Source organism: Diceros bicornis, chromosome 22 (genome assembly GCF_020826845.1).
Source record: "Diceros bicornis minor isolate mBicDic1 chromosome 22, mDicBic1.mat.cur, whole genome shotgun sequence".
Classification (NCBI taxonomy): domain Eukaryota; kingdom Metazoa; phylum Chordata; class Mammalia; order Perissodactyla; family Rhinocerotidae; genus Diceros; species Diceros bicornis.
In genome coordinates, this window is record NC_080761.1 from 59221996 (window position 1) to 59240028 (window position 18033).

The window sequence follows — 18033 nt, forward strand, 5'->3', positions numbered from 1 at the left end:
TATTGATACAGCAGAAGTAAGAGAAACAAGCATCTACTGCAGTTTCCTTTTGCTTACAAATGATTTTGCATAAATCTCATGCTTGAACATTCTTTCTCAGTAACAAAAAGATATCCAGTATTTAACACTTTGTTATCAAGTGCATTTTATAAAGAACTGTACTGTAAATGGAATGCTTGACTTAGCAAAATCTGTGCTCTTTCATTTGCTGTTAGAAAAACAAAATTGACAAAGACAGTTACATGAAGAGTACATTATACTATTCTTATTCTTTAATAACTCGGGTAGTACTGTGATATTTCTAATAACGTTGAAATATGTTTGATATAATCTTATTCAAATTCTCATGTCTTAGATCCTTACTCTCTTTATGTTTAAAATTAACTCCTTATAATAGAGCCTTCAGCAAGTGTTTATTACCAACTCGACAGATGCTATTCATAACAGCTGGTTTTTGAGCTACAGTACATGCTTTTCTTTTTCAATTATTATTACCTGATTATAAAACCTCTATAAAAATGTGTAGTGAGTGTTTATATAAAATCTATAACTCACATTTTTTATGATCACAGTTAGTATAAGCTTTTAACAGTATGTCAATTGTTATGTTATGTAACATTGTCACCTCAACGCTAAGGAATATTTTTGAGATGTCTCTTTGTAAGACCTTGGTTGCAAAAGCCTGGAGAGTATTAATTCTACACCAAATTGTCTCCTCAAATATGCACAGGCTGGATAACTCTGAAAAATACACCTGGTATAACTGAATATGCAGAGCATTAAGTAAAACACACAGAAACTAAAAGCTCTGTTAGGTATTTTTTATTGACATTCAACATAAGACGAAAATAAGGAAAACATTAAAATATTGGTTTGAAATAAAATACTTGTGCTTTGGTTTAATTTTTCTTCTCCCACCCAGGAACATAAACTATTTTTATGAAAACTCTAATCTATATATAACATTTTTAGTGCAGTAATAATGCTTATTCTTAATAACAATACAGAAATACTCCAAATTAAGCCTGTGTTATAAAAGATAATCACCTTTATGTGAAACTACCTAAAAAACTAGATTTTAAAAATAATTTGGGGGGGAGTAGAAAATATTACAGATATATAAGGAGGGGTGGAGGGTTTGGACATCCGGGTCAAGAATGGGTAAATTATTCTTCTTAGCAAAGTTCCCCAACTCTGGAAGTGCTGACACTCTGGGCTGGATCATTCCCTGCTCTGTGAGGGGTGGGTGTGGGGGCTGTCCTGTAATTTGCAGAATGTCTGGCAGCTCCCTAGTCTCTACCCACCAGACACCAGTATCACCTGTGTGCGGCAATGAACACCCCACAGTACAGCAATCAACAATTTCTCCGGACACTGCCAACACGGCCAATGTCGGTGTGGGGGATTGGACTGGGCAGGAGGGAGCAAATTGCAGATGTCTGAGAACAATTGTTTTATAGGAAAGTTACTTATTTTCTAAATTCTGATACAAGTTTGGAAACCTGGAAGAAAATGCTATCTTTGTTTGGTAAAACTGTAGGGGCAAGATCAAAGTGGGATTAAAATAAGAAAGGTTAACACCAGTACTGACATAACAGAATGAGCCCAGGGGTGCAGTGCTTTGAGTTAGAAGAACGTAACCAGAAATCCAGTTTCATTTACGGTCTTGGGCAAATCACAACCACTTTGAATCTGTCTCATCTTTTTTTCTTTTGTGAGGAGGATTAGCCCTGAGCTAACATCTGATGCCAATTCTCCTCTTTTTGCTGAGGAAGATTGGCCCTGGGCTAACATCCGTGCCCATCTTCTTTTAATTTATATGGGACGCTGCCACAGCATGGCTTGACAAGCAGTGCATCGGTGTGTGCCCGGGGTTCCGAGCCTGCGAACCCTGGGCTGCCGAAGTGGAGCGCACCCACTTAACCGCTACGCCACCGGGCTGGCCCTGTCTCCTCATCTTTTATAAAGGGTATGGGTGACAATACTGATCAATTAGGTTGCTATGAGGATTGAATAATAAAAATGTATGTGAAAATGCTTTGTAAACCATAAAGATTGATAAAACACGAGTAACTACTATACTGGACAATTACTGACTGACAAGAAAAATTAATGATTATGAAGTCCTTAAACTAAAAGAATACAGTACAATGATAATCATTCTAAAATTAAAATATTCTAAAGTTCCAAAGTTATAATAAATAAAATACATTTTTCTACAATATATCATAAAAATAAAATTGTGCTACGATGGCACTTAGAAGAACATAAGTAAAAGTCAAATGTTTGCTGAAATTTTAAGAATACAGTTCTTGAAAGTAATAATTAAGTTTGTAAGATTAATGCTAAGATTAGAATCATGTAAACAAACAGATTAGTCTCTGATCTGAGCAGTGGAGCTTAAAGTAGCTAAGTTAATCTTTTTCTAAAAAGTGAAGATAGAGCAAAAATTTTAAAACACTGGAAATGATTCCTAAAACCACTGCAATTAATTTCCTGTAGTTAATGTTTGTGTTTTTCATCCCATAGCTGTTAGCCATTTTTGGTTATAAGTTTGCAATAAACAAATCACTACTAAAAATCATTAACAACCAAAACTGCAATAAAGTTTTTGCCACAAACCCATTTTACGGTAAATACGAAATATTACCCACTTGAAATCCATCAAAGATTGGAAACTACAACTTATTCGGTTTACTAAGGACTTCAAGGTAGAAAAAAATCTCAAAGACCATGTATCTGTATTTCCTCCAAAATACTACAATAAAAAATGATCACTGAATTCATGAAACAAACATAATACTTCTAGAAAATCATTTGAAATCACTAAAACTTTTTTTTTACAAAAATCCATTTTGTTCCTCACACTTTTGCATTACTTCTCTTTCCGTCATAATTTCATCTTTTTTGGAAAGAATTATCTTACCTCAGTCTTAATTACCTCTACTCACGTGGCCCTTATCCTATTGCAATTGACTTAACAATTCTCCTGAGTCTGTTTTCCCAAAATCATAGTGTATGAATGATATTAAATAACAGCTTAAAGAACATTTCCAGACATTCTTCCAAATGCCTCACTTGCATTTCCTTATTTAATCCTCACAAAAACCTAGAAGGCAGGTACTTATACCTTATACTTGACTTATATCTGTATTTTAGGTGTGAGAATTGGGGAACAAAGTTTCAGTAACTTGTGGCGGATCCAGGATTTGATCCCAGCGGTCTAGGGCCATGCTTCTAACCACGATGACACACATTTTCAGTCAGTGATCATCCTTAGAAAACCGTGTGTGGTGCTTCCTTCTGGAGATTCTGTGCCAACTTGGCTTCCACATGCCACGCCTTCCGGGTCGCTCTTTACTGGCGAGTGTTTCCCAATGTTCTTCTCGCCTCTTCTCTCACCCTTCATCCATTCCTACACATTCAGCCTAACCTCTAAGGTGAGGCCTTTGAAATCCACCCTCAAATATGGAAGGACCTAGCTCCGAGTAACAAACTCTCAAAAGCAAACCCAAACCTTCGGAGCCATAAAACGCAATCCAAGTCAACATCAGAAACAACTTCCTTCAAACCCACACTGTCCCTCTTGACCTTTTCTCTCCCCCGGTCGCTGTGGTTCTGAACTTGAGCAGTGCTGTTTATTCCATCTTGCATCCCCACAGCCACCTGGTGCCACGTCCTGCCCCTCCCCCCACGTGGCCTGCATCCATTCCTTCCTTTTTATTCCAACTCAGTCTATCATAATCACTTCATTTTCTAGTTAGAATATCAAAATTAGTTCCCTGCCTCATTTTGCCAAATCCAACTGTAACGTGACCAACCAAACAGATCTGCGTGCTATCTGGATTGATAATGTTGATAATAATGATAATACTGAAGGCCTCCAATAGTTCCCAATGATTACTGAATTCTTAACCTACCTTTCGAGACTGTCTATGATTACACTCAAATGATATCTGAACTCCTTATTTCATGCTTACTCCAGTTCAAAATTACTTGCTGTTTCTCAAACATGATCTGTATTTTCTGGCTTCTGTGTGTTTGGTCACACCATCCTTTACATCTATCAAAATCTTACCCAAACTCAAACGTCCATGTCAAAAGTCACCCATCTCAGCTCATCTTCCTGATTCTCCATAAACAGATGTGGAGTCTCATCCTCCATCCTGAATCTTCCCAGTATTTTGACTGTGCTTTTCTTTTGCACTTATCACAATCTAACTTATAGCTATTTATACATCAGTCTTTTCTTCACCTTCTCCAGAAGACTGGAGACATCTTGGTTGCAGCACTGTGTTTCAGTCACCTCTGCATCCTCTCTTTCTCCCCCTCACCAAAGGCCAGCACACTGCCTTGGCTCAATCCATGTTTCTGAGTTAACTCAGTGAAGGGTGCTTATTAGTGAAGGGAAAGAAGAAACTTTTATCCTCATCCTAAGAACACAATGTGTTTCTATCCTACATACCTTCTTTCATCCTAGCAGCCCAGCCTCCCTCCCAGTTCCCCCACAGACTACACTCACCGTATGCACAGTGCTCTACGTTACTCAGAGATATGGGCAGGCGACATTTTTCCCCAATGCATCCAGTGCTATTGAAGAGAGGTATTATAGTTTCTATCATAGGCTCTGGGGGCTCTGAAACAGGTCTTCCACCCAATCAACTTGGACCAGTGCTGCGACAAGGTAAGCACTCCCAGCAGTGGCATCCCTCTGTTGGTGAAATAACAATACGCAAATAAAGAGAAATGCTTTAAAATGAACACCTTCCATAGTCAGGGGAAGAGGTTACAGAGGCCGGAAGAGGCAGAAACATAGGGACAACGGACAAATGCCAGCGTCATTCTTGGCTTTACACACAGGGCACAATCAGTAGTATGGAGTCCTGATAGTAAGACTTGTAGTTTGAGTGCCGAAGACTTCCTTTTTATTAAGGGAAATTTGCAATAGAAACAAAAGTAGATAAAACAATATAATGAACTTTCATGTACTTCTCATTCAGTTTCAAAAATTATCAACTCAATTATATTAATTATACTTCCATTGCTATTATTTTTAATAATAGCTTTATTGAGATATAATTCACATACTGTAGAATTACCTATTTAAAGTATATAGTTCAATGGTTTTTAGTATATTCAGAGTTAGCAACTATCACTACACTCAATTTCATCACTCCAAAAAGAAACCCTGTACCCATTAAGTTACTCCCCATTTATTCCTCGTCGTAGGTAACCACAAATCTACTTTCTGTCTCTATGGATTTGCCTATCCTGGATATTTCATATAAATGGAATCATACAATATATGGTCTTTTGTGACTGGCTTCTTCCACTTAGCATAACGTTTTCAAGGTTCATTCATGTTGTAGAATCTATCAATGCATCATTCCTTTTCATTGCCACATAATATTCCATTGTATGGGTGGACCACATTTATTTATCCATTCATCAGCTGATGGACATGTAAGTTGTTTCCACTTTTTGGCTGTTATGAATGATGCTGCTATAAATATTTGTGTACAAGTTTTTGTGTGGACATACATCTTTATTTTTCTTGGGTATACACTTAAAAGTAGAATTGGTCGGTCAAATGGCAACATTATGTTTAACTTTTTGAGGAAGTGTAGACTGTAAGTGGCTGTTTTCTAAAGTGGCTGTACCATTTTATATTTCCATCAGCAATAGATGTGGATTTCAATTTCTCCACATCCTCACCAATACTTGTTATTGTCCATCTTTTTTTTTTCTGTGAGGAAGATCAGCCCTGAGCTAACATCCGTGCTAATCCTCCTCTTTTTGCTGAGGGAGACCGGCTCTGAGCTAACATCTATTGCCAATCCTCCTTTTTTTCCCCAAAGCCCCAGTAGATAGCTGTATGTCATAGTTGCACAACCTTCTAGTTGCTGTATGTGGGACGCGGCCTCAACATGGCTGGAGAAGCAGTGCGTCGGTGTGCACCCGGGATCCGAACCCAGGCTGCCAGCAGCGGAGTGTGCACACCCAACCACTAAGCCACGGGGCTGGCCCCTGTCCATCTTTTTGATTGCAGCCATCTTAAGAGACTGTGAAGTGGTACTTCACTGTGGTTTTGATTTGCATTTCCCTGACAACTAGTGATGCTGAGTATCTTTTCATGTGTTAATTGACCGTTTGTTATCTTTTTTTGTGAAATGTCTATTCAGATCCTTCACCCATTTTTAAATTGGTTGTTGTTATCACTATTATTGAGTTTTATGAGTTCGTTATCAATTCCAGACACAAGTCATTTATCAGATATATGATTTGCAAAATTTCTCTCCCGTTCTGTGGGTTGTTTTTTCACTTTCTTGATGGTATCCTCTGGCACCAAAAAAAATTTAAATTTTGATGATACTCAATTTATCTACTTTTTCTTTTGTTTCCTGTTACACATCTAAGAAACTGTTGCCTAATCCAAGGTCATAAAGATTGACATCTGTATTTTCTTCTAAAATTTAATAGTTTTAGCTCTTACAGTTAGGTCTTTGTTCTATTTTGAGTTAATTTTTGCATGGGTATAATATGGATATTCACTTATCTTAGCAACATTTGTTCAAAGCAGATCAAGATCAAGATATAAAAGATTTCCAACACCCCAGAAGGTTCTTTCATGCCCCTTCCCAGTCTACACTCTGACTCACCCCAGAACTTTGCCTCCAGCAGTATAATCTCCCCAAAACTTCTATTTATAAATTTTCTTAATAACTATTAACCTGAATAAACATAAGTAATAGGAATTCTACTTCCTGGATCCATATATCCCATTCTCTTCCTTTAACAAAAAAGAGTATTTTCCCAGTAATTTCGCCAAGGGAAACACATCTTGTCACACTTTCCTGGGTCTGAAAATGCTATTGCTTTGGACTCAGCCCAGTAATTGCAAAAGAAATGTTGAATGGATCATGTAGACAACTATTTTTTAATGGTAGATATCATCTTGGAACAGTGCTCTGTGAGGGTGGAGAGTACTGGCTGCTCCACATGCCTTTGAGTGCTCCCTCACTCTCTCTGCCATCTCTGACTGGTAGCGTGGTGGTCTTTTTAAAATTCTTCTCTCTGTACCTTCTTATTTGATGAGGTTTCTACGATGTCTGCTAGTTTTATCATCATGCAGCTTATTGATGTGAAATGTACTTTTATCTAATGCGGTTTATTTGGGAGCTAACTGGGAAAACCACAAACTAACAGTCCAGTTGTCAGGATTCTCAAGATTTGAAAAATGTCTTTTTGAAATGAAGAGCTATCCCCTTAAAAACAATTAGAAACAAGGTAAAATGATCTTCTGCATATGATCCATACGTACCTGAAAAACCCAAGAGAATCAACTGAAAAATCATGACACAGTCACATGTATAACTAACATAAGATTGATGTCCCTAATATATATTAAAAAAAAAAAAAACTAAAAATTAGTAAGAAAAACACAAATAACACAATAGGAAAATCAGCAAAAAAACATTAACAGGCATATCTCAAAAGAGGAAATCCAATGGCTGAAATATATGTGAAAAAGATGTTCAATCTCTTTAGTAATCAGTGAAATGGAAATAAAAACCACAAGTAATGTCACTATATACCTACCAAATTGGGGAAAAGTTCAATAACGCCAAATATTAGTGAGATCTGAAGTAAGTGCAGCCTTCTCCACCCTTAGTGAGAATGCACACTGGAATAACTACCTTAGAACATAATGTGAGGGGCCAGCCCCCTGGTGTAGTGGTTAAGTTCAGCATGCTCTGCTTCGCCAGCCCAGGTTCATGGGTTCGGATCCCGGACGCAGACCTACATCACTCATCAGCCATGCTGTGGCGGCAACCCACATACAAAAATGGAGGAAGACTGGCATAGATGTTAGGTGAGGCCTAATCTTCTTCAAGTAAAAAAGAGGAAGACTGGCAACAGATGTTAGCTCAGGGTGAATCTTCCTCAGCAAAAAAAGTACATAATGTGACATCTTGTAAAGCTGAAGGAAAGGATCCCCTCCGATCAGCAATTCCACCCCTAGGTATATGCCCTACTGAAACCATGCAAGTGCCCCCAAGAGACAAGGTCAAGAATATTCATGGCATTATTTTTCATAATACCAAAAAGTGGCAATAATTTAAATGTCTTTTCATAGAAGAAAACAGATAAATGCTGGTATTTTCATACAATAGTATGAATCGTATACAACAGTGAAATGAATGAGCCACAATGTTGAGTGAAAAAAGCAAATTATAGAAGAATAGCTACAGTAGTACATCGTCTATATAACAAAAGCACAAAATTAAGTAATACATGGTTTACAGATCCATACACATGTGGTATATATGGGATGCAAGAGAATATTAAACACATAATTCAAAATAGTGGTTCCCTTGGTAGGAAGAGAGAGGGAAACAAGTGGGGAGAGTCTCCCAAGGCATTAACAATGTCCTGTTTCTTAAGCTGGATGGAGAGTAAACACGTGTTTGTTTCATTAATCCTGGTATCTTACAGATACTCATTATATTTATTCTTTCTATATACAAAGTATATCATTAATGAGCATATCACACATAAAAATAAAGACTTAGTAAACTGAAGAACAGAAGAAATTACCTACAATATAAAACAGATGGACAACCTTAATATTAGAAAATATTAACGTAAAGGAAATGTGCATATTAAGTCAAATCAAACAAGGCAGCAGCAGCAGCAAGTGAGAAGAGTCAGGCAGATTCTGAAACAGAAGAGTGCTGAGGAGAGCAAGTCGACCAGGTACTCAAGGCTACAACAACTGAAGTCACTGGTGCTGGTATAGGAGTCCCAGGCAGCTCTGGGGATAGAGTGGAAGGCTGAGCCACAACTCAAGGAGTGTGTGCTAATAGTGGCATTTCAGGTTGGATGGGGAAGGTGGCTGTTAATGCTACTGACACCGGAAGAGCCATTCAGCAAAACGATCAGGAGGACAACACCTCACAACAGGTATTGTAAATTCTAACAAGTCAGAAATTTAACTGTAAAAAATAAAAAAAGAAACTATAATGGTACTAGAAGAAACTGTGGAAACGATGGGAGCATTTTCCTGATAACGTGGAGGTGGGGAAAGCGGTTCTAACTAGGACACAAAAGCCAGGAGGACCTTAGGTAGAAATGTATAAATTCAACAATGTAATAAGATATTTGTGGCAACACTGTCAAGAGCAAAGATAAAGGCCAAATGACAAACTGGGAAACAACAGTTATGAGTCATAGCACACAGGCCTAACTTCCCTAATATATAAAGACCTCCTAAAAGTCAGTCAGAAAAAGACCTACAACACAAGAGAAATAAAAGTCAAAGATATAGATGGTTCTGGAAAAAGCAGCATACCTTGCTACAAATTAAATTATAAGAAGAGATATTCAAACAGATTCACAGTAAAAGAAATGAAAACAAACTACGATACCATTTTAACCTACCAGACCATAAAAGAGTAAAGCCTGATAAACTGAACCAGTGAGGACTGAACAGGCGCCCTGGGCCCTCTGCACAGAGCAATTACAGATGCCTGTGCCCACACCTGCAGGTTTATCCCTCAAAAATACTTGCACACGTGTGGAACGACATATAGAAGGTTATTAATTGCATCAACGTTTATATTAGAAAATAATTAGAAATGTCTCAAATTTCATACAAGAATTCTTTTCAAAAATAATGATTTTCAGGGGCCAGCCCCGGTGGCCTAGTGGTTGAGTTTGGCATGCTCCGCTTTGGCAGCCTGGGTTCGGTTCCCAGGCTCAGACCTACAACACTCATCTATCAGTAGCCATGCTGTGGTGGCGGCTCACATACAAACTAGAGGAAGACTGGCAACAGATGTTAGTTCAGGATGAATCTTCCTCAGCAAAAAATTAAAAAAAAAAAAAAAGATTTTTAAATATACATATTTGCTTCTAGATGCATAAAATATTTCTGGAAGGAGTCACAAGAAAATGACAACACTGTGTTCTACTGAGGGTCTCAACAGCAGTGAATGTGTCCCCTGGAGTCACGCAATGTGGCAGTCCTTAGCAGCGGCTGCTGGGATGGGAACAAGCGGCTAGAGGACAGAAGCTGCAGGGTTTTACCTTTGTGACATAGGAAATAGATATTTGGTCTCTGCCACCAGTTCCTGACACAGAGCGCCTAAAACTCTGTAATTTCCTAAGTGATAAGAACACTAGGAGCATCTTTTGTTCTAATATTTGGTCTTTGATCTCGGTTCCTGGCACAGAACTCCTAAAGCCCTCGGAATTTCCTGGGTGATAGCAGCGACTGTTCTAACAAGCAACTCTGGGTGGGTTCCTATAGCTTCAGGATGGGGGCTGGTCACCAGAAAGACCAAGCCACCGTCAGAAGCTTGTAAGTTCCAGCCCCACCCACCATCCTCCAAGGAAGTAGAGGGGCTGGAGACTGAGTTAATAATCAATCATGCCTCCTCAATGAAGCCTCCATCAAAACGCCTAAAGTACAGGGTTCAGTGAGCTTCCAGTTTGGTGAGCACATCCATGAGGCGGGAGGAGAGCACACTCCAACTTCACAGGACAGAAGCTCCTGTACTCAGGACCCTTCCAGACTTCACCCCATGTATCTCTTCATCTGGCTGTTCATCTGTATCCTTTACCATGTGCTTTATTATATAACAAACTGGTGAACATAAGTAAGTGTTTCTCTGAGTTCTGTAAGCTGCTATAGCAAATTATCTAACCTGAGGAGGGGGTGGTGGGAACCACCCTTTTGAAGCCAAGTCAGATAGAAGTTGTAGGTAACCTGGAGACCTACTACTTGCAACTGGCGTCTGAAGTGGAGGCAGTCTTGTGGGACTGAGCCCTTAACCTGTGGGATCTGATGCTAACTCCAGGTAGACAGTGTCAGAACTGAGTTAATTGTAGGACAGCTGGACAAACTGTAGGATACCCACCTGGTGTTGGATAATTGGTTGCTGTGGGAAAAAACCTAGACATCTGGTGTCAGAAGTACTGTGAGTAGAAGTAGAGCAGAGGAAATAACGTTTTTCCTTTTAACCTTTGAGTCACTTAAACACACAAAACTGGCTCTGTTCCACACCAGACTTGAAGTTTCAAAACCTCTACAGGTGATTCAGATGCTGCGTTAAGGATAAGAACTACTCATTTCTTCTTTCCCTTTTGTCTCTTCTGAAGACTTCAGCCAACTAGTTACCAACTGTCTTCTCTTCTCAGTGTTACTGTATTCATGTTTTTTATGTTAACAAAAGTTTGTTCTACATACAGGGCATGTGGTGTCCACTGACCAGCTGACCACGTGAGGTCAGGGAGCCGACAGCAAGAGTGCAGGCAGGAAGACTAATCTCTAGGTTAGAATGTGGCAGCTCTCCACGAGCATCTTTCCTCCAATAGGCAAGAAGTTAGAAAGACATTCAGAAAATGGAGAAGAGGGAGAACCTTAAAAAATACTGTGCATTCATTTATTCATTCACTCAAATAATATTTACTGAGCACCCACTGTGAACAATTTGGGGATGTGGCAGCACATGAGAAGCTAGCCGGAAAGGAGAAATCAGACTAATAATTACATTCATAACTTATTACAACTAGGATCAGCTGGCATCTGAAGAATAAGCAGGAGTTAGCTGGCACCAAGGTTGAGGGGTGGGAAGGTTCAGTATTCCGAGCAGAGGGAAAAGCATGTGCCAAGGCCTTAGTAGGGAAGGAGCAGGGCAGCTGGTCCAGAAAGAAGGCCCAGAAACACAAGTCAACTGGTCCAAGAACGGGAAAGAGGTAGGCCCTCAGAGCTTCACGTTTGGAATGACATGGCCTTTGTGTTTGGAATTTATTTTAAGATATGAGGCACCACTGGAGGATTTTAAGGAGAAGCATTGTACAGTTAGATTTATTTTTATACAGAATAAGATGAAAAATGGATTGGAGAAGGAGATAACGTGAACACAGGGAAATCAGTCAAGACACTACTGAAAACATCTGAGTGAGAGACAGCCTCACTGGAAAGAAGACGGTGAGAGTGGAGACCAAGAGACAGAGAAACACTCAAGAGACATTTAGGTGCTAGAACACAAAGGACTCAGTAATACATCCAATTTGAAAGTGAGGGACAATAGGTAATTTACATCAGGGGTTCTCAAGTTTTCCTGGCAACTGAGACACTTGTTAAAAATGTAAGTTCCTGGGCCCACACTCAGAGATGCTGGACCCTGAATTTTAAACCAGCTGCCCTGGAAATTTGGACACTGATGGATCTCCCACCACATTTTGGGATGCACTGATTTAGAGGACTCTCAAATTTCTGGCTTACATAAGCGAGTGGGTGAGGTCAGGATAGCAGTACCATTTAGGGGAAAAGTGAAAGATGAGGGAAGTGGAAGCTAGTGAGGGTGGGTTGTAAGCTCCTGACAACCCTGTAGGGGCAGATGCACAAAGATGAGCTGTGTCTGCCAGGCAAATGTGACATCTAGTGTTTGGATTATTTCTGTAGGGCTGCCCAAATGGTCTTTCTGGTAGAAGCAGTTCATCAGTTAAGTGTCACATTTGCCTCGTAAACATGACTGATTTAGAATGCTGGGAGGCTGAGACTTCCAAGCATTTCAGAAGCAAGTGCTCACCCTGATGCTGGCCCTGGCTGCCTCTCTGAGGATACCCCTACCCTTCCTGCTACATCACTCGGCCCCAGCTGTGCTGACTTTTGCTGCTCTGATACCAACTTGGCTTGCTCCCCCACTATATTCAGGTTTCTGCTCAACTATCTAAAATAGTAACTTTCCTTTCTAAAACTTTTATTGATAGACTTTATCTTTTAGAGCAGTTGTAGGTTCATGGCAAAACTGAGAAGAAGGTGTAGAAATTTCCCTCCATCCCTTTGAGTACCTTCTTACTTTCCGGAACCACAAGATGCTCCAGGCTCATCTGTGTGTTCCCTGCCCCTGGAATCAGCTGTTTCTCCAAGGAGCCCTGGTTCCTTTACTGGAGAAAGGTATTAGAAGCCAAGATGTGGGTGCTGGGTGTGCTCAATGCTGCTGGAGTGTCATTGCTGCTGGACCCTCTCAGCTGACAGAGCCAGGAGATAGATGTGTGTACACTAGCACATGTTTACACATACATCCAGAACATTGCTAGATGCAGCCACCTGTATGTATACTAAGCTCAGCATGAGTTCACACTGATGCCTCCGGCTCTGATCCCTCCCCATGTGGATCGTTCCCTCCACCTCCCCTTGCTCATTTGTAACCTCCCTCCAACAAGGAGACAACTGGCTCCCCACCCACCACAGTCACATGACCGCTGCATTCCAGCACACCTCACTGCTTCACTTCTTGTTCATTTGCATCCCTCGACCTGTCGCACTCTACAGCACTCAATACATGTTTACTCTGTTTTCCTCCCACATGACAACAGGGACTTTGACTGTTGAGTCCCCAGCATCTAAAACTGCCCAGAACAAAGCAGGTGCTCAGTAAATATTAGCTGAATGAATAAATGAATGAAAACATTCATGGTTATTACCATAACTGAGCAGGTCTCAGTCAGGCCTTTCCTAGCCAGCACTACATTATTCAGCTTTGAGATACTGTATCTGCTTCAACCAAATAATAATCGTAGAATATATTTAGACTTCTCACCAATTCAACTAACTTCTCTCCCCAATTACTACAATTACAAACACCTAACTGAAACGGTGAACCATCACAATCACTTCCACCTTCTACTTTTCCTCAAAGGCCTGACTCAAACCACCCCTCCCCCACCACCACCCTCGCCAAACTAAACCTCCCAGACACCTCATTTAAACGCCTAGACACTTTTAATTCTGTGGTTCTAGCTATCTATTGATAAATATTCTTTTCACATTTGTTAGGAGCATGAATAACATAATCACTATGATAAGTTCAAATCACAATGTGAGGAATTATATAAAAATTAAGCTGTTGATTTTAAATTATTCTTCCAAAAGAACTGTGAGGGCATGTAAAATAATTTTTGAAACAAGTACACAGATTTGCTCTCTTTTCCTTAGTGTGGAAGCCTGAGGTTTAAGAACAAAGACTAATAGAAAACATATGAAAAAGATCAGTAACAAGATGAAATCTTGGCCCAAATATGTCTGCCACGTTTTACATACCGGTGTCTCAAATAATAGATGAGATTTTTACGATATTGCCAAAGCATCACTCGAAATACTGTATACTTTTAAAAAATCTAAAATATGACAAAATAAATCTTGTTAATTCTTTGTAAAATATCTAAGGGGAAACACTATTTTGAGGAAACAAAAATGAATTCCAGGATTCACTTGACCTTATTAGTTTGCACAATGTTGAAAGACTTTCCCAAAGAATGAATTCCAAAGTTCACTGCCAAGAGATACAAATTAACTCTCTGTTTAAAATATGAAAACATTAGTATAAAAATACAGCATTTAAGCAGTTAGCTGCTACTCTTCAGGAGAGACAGCAGTGAAATGAGGAAATTTTCCACATCTGCAAAATAAAGGCAATAGTTGTCAACAAAAGTTCCTAATTCCACCTTATTCAATACTATAAACTTTTTTTTGTACTTTTAAAAACAAGCAAATCAGAGATACCCCTTCTAAGTGCAAGACACTGAATTCCACAACCAGGAGACTAATTTTTATCTCAAATATTATTCTAAGGCATTCTAGTGGGTATATTTGGGAGGAAGGTGAGAAAGGGGATAGCTGATAGAAAAAAAGGTATGGAAAAGTTATATATTTAATCTGTGTCACCAGTGACAATCTATTCAATTTTTAAAATAAACTAAGTATGAAATGCCAGCTGTTTCTAATGCTGGTTCCTTGTCTTAATAAAGGGAAGCACTGGTGTGAACACAAGGTACCAGACAACTGCCGTCTCAAGATGACTCAGTTCTACCTTAAATTGCAGAGACACTGAGCTCCATGTTAGAGTGGACCTTAATTTGAAGAGTTCTTTGGCATGAAAATGAAAATAAAAACAGTAATCAGGACATGCTGTTTCATTTAGTTCTGTTTGCCTTTCATATTAGAGGAAATTCTTGCCACACCTCAAACCAAAATTAAGGGGAAAAGAAAGAAGCCAGCCACATAAATCTGACCAAGAACACAAGCATCTTAATTTGAATCCACGAAGTTTTGGATAATGAAAAGAAATACATAATTTTAATTCAACCCAAGTGTTTTCCAAGCAGATTATGTTTGCTTAAATTGCTACATTAATTCAAGGGACAGCCCTGTCTGGACACACAGTTACTGTGGATTTTTAAGAGACTCGGTTAAAGAATTTAGGAATTTCTGATTCACTTACAGGATTTGCAAATTCATCAACCCCTGAAAACCAAAGCAAACTCAACAGGTATGATGATAAAATAATTTTCAATTTTTTAAGAAAGTAGTCCTACTGCTAAACATAAAAAAGTATATTTGATTTGTTTAACATTAAAGTAGATTGCAGCCATGATAAAAGCACAATTTTTGGAAGCAATATGTGGTAAAACTTTATGCAGCCAAAATATTCAGGGAAAGAAGTAATATAGTGAATTTAATTTTCTAACTTAAGATTTACCCAATAAATAATCTGTTTAGATTTTTTTATTTTGAATGAAAGATTCTCGGTTAATGGAATCATTTTCTGCTTTTTCTCTCTCTCAACTTTAAATGACAAAAAACCAGCAAGGCTTTGAGCCACATATCTGAGTGGTGCTCGAGATTCTGGGTGTAGAGAAGAATGGTATTTGTACAAATTTCACTAGAAAAACTTTACTCAAAATTGTCTCACAATTTCTCTATTTGACAAATCCCTGATATTAGAATGTTTTTGTTTTCATTTGACTCCCAAAGGGAAGACAAAAGTGCTCTATCTAGCACGGAAGGATCTAGCTTCTTAGGTTTCAGTTAATTAAGATTTAAATGTATGGCTAAAAATAATTTTGAAAATTTCATACTTTTAATAGCAAAAGAGTCTTACTTCCTTCGGCCTTGGGTATAAAGTGATGTATACTACTTTAGTTTTACAGAGTTAAATTTAAAACTGCTTTGGGAAAAATTCTGAACCATATACTAAGACTTGGTTTCTATACTCTAGTTTCTATGGTATATCAATAAAACAATTAAGTCTTTAATAAAATGCTATGAGGCTTTCTAATTACTTTAAACTTTCCAGAACAAAGTTCTACCTGATTTTAATTAATGATTTTAATTAGAACTTTCTTGATGCAGCCACGAGTGCTTTTTTCCAAGTAAGAGAAATGTTATGACATAGAAACTTTTATTCCTATCATATGAGAAATTCACATTAATGGATAATTTCTAAAACCTGGTAACATATATTTTACTTTGCTATAAAGTAATTTGTTTACTTTCTTCAAAACTGTTGAACGACAGAGTCGTGACTTTAATTCTCAAATGTAAGGCTACAAATTGATGACTGCTAATGTTCTCAACACAACGATAAAATTCAGAGTTCTGATCAGCAAGGCTGTTTTCAAAGTTCACCCGTGTAACAGTCAGCTTCCAAGGCCCCCTATGTGGCCTGACGCCACGCAGCTGCTTGTCTCTGCCTCTGTGCTTCTGCTTCATCCTTCTGGGACACACAACCTTACGAAACCTCAACTCCCTGGTGCAGTGAGACTAAAACCAAGTATGACAAGTACTTGAAACAGTTAATATGCTATACTATAATGAGTATAGTAAAATACTATAAATTTAATACATAAAATATTATCAACGAATAAGTAAAATGTATAGGACGTTCTATACCCATTCCTGCTAATCTCCCAACGTCTGGACCAAAGGATGCCTACAGAGACTTCCCTGTCTCCCCCAAGCAGGGTTAAGCCACTGCTCCCACAGCACTGGTGTCTCTGCCGTAAATTCTATTTCCCTCTGCCTGAGACTATGGTTCGCTGTGTTGTGTCTCTCTCGTCCGCTAAACTGTATGCTCTTTACAGAGGGGACCATGTCTTCATGTCTTCTTCATTTCTGTGTTCCCCACCGAACACAGTGCCTCGCCCCTTAGAAATAATTCAAGACAATCATTAACTGAAGTAACCCAACCAAACTAACTAAATAATTACTACTACTTATAAGCTGCTTTACTAACCACGTTCACACACGTCTAGCACAGGTCACTAGGTAAGGCAGGTGAAACAGCACTTTCAGTCAGACCCACTGGGGGCTTCCCGGACACCCGTCTGGGTCAGCCAGCACTCAACACTGCCCACTCCTTCACTTCACTTCCTCCCAGGACTCTCTCCTACTTCATGCATAAACACTGCAGTGTGAAGACCATGGTTCAACTATATAAATGAATTAAGTTAGGTGTTTGTCCCAGAGTGTGAATTCTTTAGGTGAGAATTGAGGCCCTCCAGATTTTGTCCAGACTGGCCGTAACAGTCCTCTTTGCTCCTTCAACAGCTCACCACCACTTCCCATCACCCACCCTTTGTTGCCTACGTGTTTTTTGCTCATCTCTTCTATCTGGAAATCTGCCTCCCTGTCTCCCTCTACGAGAACTCTAATATTCCTTCAAAGTCTAGTTCAAATGCCACGTCCTCCATGAAGCCTGTAGATAAGAAGGAACAATGGATGAGATCTATTTAGAGTTGCAAAAGGAAACTTTATGAGTTTCAAATCACAGATTGTTTAAAAAGATCAAACCATTGCTATTTTGGCATTTTCTGTAGGTAGGAATAAGATTAAATATAAGAAAATATATTAGAGTAAACAATTTGTTTAATACTATTTTCTTGGTAAAAAAAAGGAAGCAAGGTCATCATCCAAAACCTCTGGGGAATGAGGTTCTAGAGGCTTATCTAGGAGAGAAGGAAAAGGAAAGGACTAAGGAGATGTCACTGGGTGGGACCTGAGTGGTCGTGAATTAAAGTGAGACCAGTGGGCTCCGTCCTGTTTTTCTCCCATCACATTCAGCTGCGTGAGTCAGGCGAAGAGTGATGGAGACAGCAGTAACAGGGTTGGAGTTTACCAGGAGACTGAGGATATGAGAGGCCAGAAAGTCTGGGCACATGCAAAGGAGTGACGTAGTGACG

The 18033-nt window shown here is 39.1% G+C and overlaps 1 protein-coding gene across 3 annotated transcripts in view; it reads right to left on the minus strand.

Annotated features, from left to right (window-relative positions):
• CENPP (centromere protein P) overlaps positions 1–18033 on the minus strand; it is a 212276-nt gene that overhangs the window by 114751 nt on the left and 79492 nt on the right. The window lies entirely within an intron of this gene.